This window comes from Mauremys mutica, chromosome 2 (genome assembly GCF_020497125.1).
Source record: "Mauremys mutica isolate MM-2020 ecotype Southern chromosome 2, ASM2049712v1, whole genome shotgun sequence".
Taxonomy (NCBI): Eukaryota; Metazoa; Chordata; order Testudines; family Geoemydidae; genus Mauremys; species Mauremys mutica.
Window position 1 is genome coordinate 282609274 of NC_059073.1, and position 6000 is coordinate 282615273.

Below are 6000 nucleotides of genomic sequence, written 5' to 3' on the forward strand. Positions count from 1 at the left end.
CATAGACAATATTATGGCCTTTCATGGAATACTTCGGGGTGTTTAAAATGAAGAGTTTTCTTGTTGGAGACAGTTTCAAGTCCTGAACACTCAAGCTGAGATCAAGAGTCAAAAAAATGAGCAACCAACCAAATATATGATTGATGAGATGAGATTTTAGCTTTTTGATATATGTTTTGTAAATTATCAAATGATTACCCACATGTGTACTTAAACTATTACAGTAAAGGTGTTTTCCTCCCAATTTTTCTTTTTCAGGGATGTTACTTCTGATGTATAAACTAAATTATTGTAGAAGAGATTTTCTCTCTCTTTTTCTTGTAGTGACTATGGTCTGAATTCTGTCTGCCATTGAATCAGTGGAAGTACATCCATTTAACAGAGGTCAGAACTGTGGTTTGAGACCCATTAGGCTGATACCAGGGTGAGGGAGAGGGACAGGGTAGATAATTAGTGTTAGTGACCAATTATGTCACTAGTGAATTACATTTCTTAATTCTTGGGTAAAGTGTTGTTTAAAGATTTGAAGTGAAAATCCTAGCCCCACTGAAGTCAATTTTAGTTTTATCACTGACTTCAATGGAACCAGGATTTCACTCTTGTTTTCTCCTAGACATATTGATTTTATCCAGCCCATGGAGAAAACCAGCTGCAAAGATGGCTGCTCTAAAGTTGCATTGGTTGCCTAGGCCTCAAGGGGCCATTCTAGCAGCCAGGATAGCTGGGAATCACCCTAGACATGCCCTTTGATCTAGCTTCAGGGGAGTCACTGTGGTAGGTCTAAGCCATCTGACAGGAATTTTTTGGGAGCTGGGTAAGACAGCACTGGGGCTGGTAGAACAGTTCAAAGCTGCAGAAGATCAGGCCCTTTGTTTTATCAAATGTGTTGTTATATTCCATGAAACTCTGATAATTTTAAATGAACATATCAATCAGACATTATGATATTGGTGAATTATAAAAATATATTTTAAGGAAAACAGTGAAATGTGTAAAGACATATTTTCTACTCCCATTTCTTAGAAAATGACAGCTTAATGCAAAAACATTTTATAAAAATCTGAGAAGTATAAAGTAAGAGGAAAAAACAAGGAAACTAAGAGTTCAAAATATCATACTCACCTCATTTTGCCTACCTATTTGAAGCAGTTTACAAGGAGCTTGCTTCTGATCTTCTTTGCACTAAAGTATAAATCCAGTGTAACTCTATTGTATTCTTTATGGAGTTACTCTGGATTTACACTAGTGTGTTTTTATATGAGTGAAAGATTTCTCACTGTCCTTAGCCCTGATGCTACTCTGTGCAAAGGCAGATACCCATTGCATATTCGCTTAATATCAGGAAAGTGAAAAGGTGGTTTAAAGCCACCTTTGCATCACCATCCCATCACCATCATGATAATTAGAGGATTGGGCCGAAAGAAATCTGATGAGGTTCAACAAGGACAAGTGCAGAGTCCTGAACTTAGGACCGAAGAATCCCATGCACTGCTACAGACTAGGGACTGAGTGACCAGGCAGCAGTTCTGCAGAAAAGGACATGGGGATTACAGTCGATGAGAAGCTGGATATGAGTCAACAGTGTGCCCTTGTTGCCAAGAAGGCTAACGGCATTTTGGGCTGGATAAGTAGGGGCATTGCCAGCAGATCGAGGGACGTGATCATTCCCCTCTATTCAGCATTGGTGAGGCCTCTTCTGGAATAATGTGTCCAGTTTTGGGCCCCACACTACAAGAAGGATGTGGAATAATTGGGAAGAGTCCAGCGGAGGGCAACAAAAATGATTAGGGGGCTGGAGCCCATGGCTTATGACGAGAGGCTGAAGGAACTCGGGTTATTTAGTGTGCAGAAGAGAAGAATGAGGGGGGATTTGATAGCTGCTTTCAGCTACCTGAAAGGGGGTTCCAAAGAGATTGGATCTAGACTGTTCTCAGTGGTAGCAGATGACAGAACAAGGAGTAATGGTCGCAAGTTGCAGAGGGGGAGGTTTAGGTTGGATATTAGGAAAAACTTTTTCCTAGGAGGTTGGTGAAGCACTGGACTGGGTTACCTAGGGAGGTAGTGGAATCTCCTTCCTTAGAGGTTTTTAAGGACAGGTTTGGCAAAGCCCTGGCTGGGATGATTTAGTTGGGGATTGGTCCCCACCCAGAGGGGTAGACTAGATGACCTTCTGAGGTTCCTTCCAACCCTGATATTCTAGGATTCTAGGATCCCCCTTCTGACCTGAACTGTGCCAAGCACTACTTGGATGTTCAGAATCTTTCAGATGTAACCACTTGAAGTGACACCACAGTGGTTCAAAAAATATTCCATTGTTAAGGCACTGGATGAGTAAGAGGGTTGGTAATAGTATTTGGGACATTTTGGATCTAGCAAAGCAGTTTTAATACAGTTCTGGTTAGTAGTGACTAAAAGTTATTACCACCTGATGGTTGTTTAGTGCCTTATTTGAAATTCATTGGTGGTCTGAGTCCAATTCCAAGTGGACTGCTGCCTAAATCACAAAGATACCATCACAATTGGGACCACTGTTGATGGTCTTAGTAGAGAGACTAAGGACTAAATGTGTATGGAAGCAAATTACACTCTTGCTACTAGCTGTGCTCCCGTTGAGACAGGTTTGAAGAACTGGCAGGTTGGTATGAGGATGCTTAAACCTCCAATGCCTCAATGCCTATGCTGTAATTTTAATGAGGACAGGACTTCAGTCTCTGGCACTCTCAATTATTTATCATGCAATTATTGTTTTTCATTGTTTAAGGTTACACAAATCCTTTGGACTAGACAAAGTGGTTAAAATCATAAACTGTAAAAGACAGTGAGGAGCAATCTTTGCAATATTAAAGGCCACACTGGCAAATGACCAGAAACCTTAGGGATGCAGTAAATTTGCATATGCATTTATTGACTTTAATTTTGTTTGAGTCTGAACAAAATAGGATAAATATTATAAAGCTAAAATGTAACCATCTTTCTAGGTTAATTAGAAAATCACAAACTGCTCCTAAGATTTTTCCTAAAAATTCTGATTCAATTTATAAGCAGTATATTTAGACAGAATGATGTATTGAAAATTATAAATAAGATCAATATGAATTTATGTATGTTTCTAGCCCAAAAATTAGCAACATTTTAAATTAGAAACTGGTTATATTTCTACTGTCTATTTAGAAGTTTTGGTTAAAACTTATTAAACTAGATAAAAATCCCACTGAAACAAAAATTTGAGATGAGGGTTTTTTTTAATAACGTACACACTGAAAATACCACAAATTTGTCACTTTTGAAGTGCTGAAAGTTGCTTGCAGATGGTATCTTTCTACATAGAACAGGAGTTCACACCCAGAGTACAATGTTTAGGAGTAACAAACTTTATGTATAATTTAAAGGAAAACATTTTCCTCACTGCCAACAAAATCTTGATTGTTACTTCTAAAAATGATTCATACATTTCTTAGAATAAATGCAAAAAGTAAAAACCTCAATAAAACATGAGAAAATTTTAAGCATATAGGAGTTCGATGCCTTGGTCTCAAATAAATAATCTTAGCATTAACTTTGGACACTTATAAAACGATTATTAAAAATCATCCAAAGACTGATAATTTTGACATCCAAATCTAAAAAAAAAATCACAGCTTGTATCAAATTCTAGCCTAAAAGCATTTAGTCACAGAAAGAAGCTGAAACTCGTATGCGCAGAATGAAGCTCTGAAGGTTCCATTTTGCATTAAAGTAATCTGAAAAGGCTAGCTAGACAATAAAAGTTTCTAGTTTGCCATAATCTGCATCTTCAACTAGCAAAAAGCCAAGATTAAAAAAATAAGCATTTTAACTCATAAAATAGTTTCCGTTCAAATCCTACAATTTCAAAAGAAAATTCAACAGTACTAAACACTTAAACCTATGAAACAAGCTACTGGAATGCGTACCAGGACCATGGACTGAGCTCCAAAAATGCTCAGAGCTGGGTACATCTACATGTTTACTTGTGAGGATTGACAAAGTGTATGTATGGCTTCTATTTCATTTTGTTGGTGTCACTAGGCCTAAGTAAACCAAAGTTGTGACTGCAGGCCTGAGTGAACCAGAGGTCTTCCATGCTGTGAACTTTAACCAGCCTAAGATGCTAACAGACAGCAAGCAAAATGTGTAACTGTCAGCTGTCTCAGCTTGCAGATGCAGGAGTTTGAAACAGCAAAAGTGGCGGGGAGGAGGGGGAGAGGGGGGAGGAAAAATCTGTATGCGTTTGTGCTGTGAAGGCCATAGATAAGCTTGCGAATGGGAATTTTTCTAACACGCTGAGATGTAATGTTTAAAGTAACTGCTGTTGGGAAGGGAGGGGTGAGGGGGAAAACCTAACAAAAGGCTTACACAAACAAGGGCGGTATAAATGCTGGGACCCCGCCTGCGCGCAGGTGTGCAGGATTTGAGAATGCTTTTTCTCCCTGGCACCTTATTTGGGCTCAAATAAACGTGGTTTTGCTTCTCCACCCTGGTGTGTTAATTAGTGCAACGCACACCGGGCAACGAACCCCCGCTGTTGCTCCGCCTCGGGCCCTTTGAGCCAGCAACAGTTTTATACCATCTTTCCAGAGATTTACCCCAAATGCAATCTTTAGGACCTTTCACCGTCCTAACTGGTCAAAACAAACAGACCTCTGACTGACATTTAGGTGTCTTTAAAAAGTTTATCTTCATTTCTTTAGCCAAATGCCCATCAAATATTTAATCTCAGACACTTTCCCATTGGCTACATCATTCTTTAATTTATTTTCCCACCAACACTCTCTCTCATTGGAGTCATTGCCCTGGTCTTGATAAAACCATGATCACCAAATATCATCTTCCAAGTTTCCTACTGAATTATTTTGGTATCAGATACAAAACAGAGACCTGATTAAGTCTCTAATTAAAAAAAAATCCACTTTAAAATAACATCTATTCTTTTCTTGTTTTCAGAATATAAAGGTTAGTCACCGTCAGCATGTGGTGTTCTTAAAAAAAATAAACATTTTCACTTTCTGATAAAATAATGAGGTATTAAACTTTCATTTATTGAAATAATGCCAGATTCTAGGGGACCCTTTGGTTTTGAAGAAAAAAATTATAACTAAACAATCTTTATTTTTAACAGTCTTATGTCTGGCATCTCAACATCAAAGCAGATCAAATTTTACTGAACCATATACTCTGCCTTTTAAATATTATTTTGACCCTATCTGAAATCATAGAGATAGAATATACTAAAATTGGAGTGAGAGAAACTCCATTTCACTTCTCAGAGAAATAAACATTCACATTTTCTTTAACTCCTGCCCAATTTTAATGTTCTGTTCAAACCACTCACCTAGGCAAAAGGGTTTGCTTAGCTTCTTGAATGTCTTTTAAGCAGGTAATACATCACTGAAGCAAGTAAAAGTTCCCAACATTAATATTCCTATTCCCAAGAAGAAAAAGAATGCATTAAATACATAAAACTTACATTTTTTTCCAGTCCTTCTAAAGAAAGGCTCCAGAATTCATTTCATTAATTCAAAGAGAAACAAGTTTCAGGCCAGTTACCTCCCAAGGGTTAGACAGTTCTCTTCCCTGTATCACCATCTGTATCTCCCCCTTAAGCAATTCCTCTCCACCCTGGCTAAGCTCTTAGTCCTCCAGAGACAGTGTTATTTGTATGTGGGGTGTGTATATGGAGGGAAGGGAGGGAATGAAGGAGGAGTGTGTGTTTGTTTAGATATGAAAATAACTAATGTGATTTTACAAGATCTCATGGGAAAGGTTGTAACTGGAGTAAGCAAAGAATGGGGGAGGCTGGTAGCTGAGTATTCCTTTACAATTTTATTCTATCGCTGCAGAAAGAAGAGTATCTTTGACAAAAAACATTGTTTGCACTGAATCTGAACAAAGCAGATAGGAAATACAAAGGCAAAATCTGTTTTACAGCCTCTTCTCTTCATGTAGTGGACTCTCCTCCCTGTCTGTAGTGAAAAAACTTTC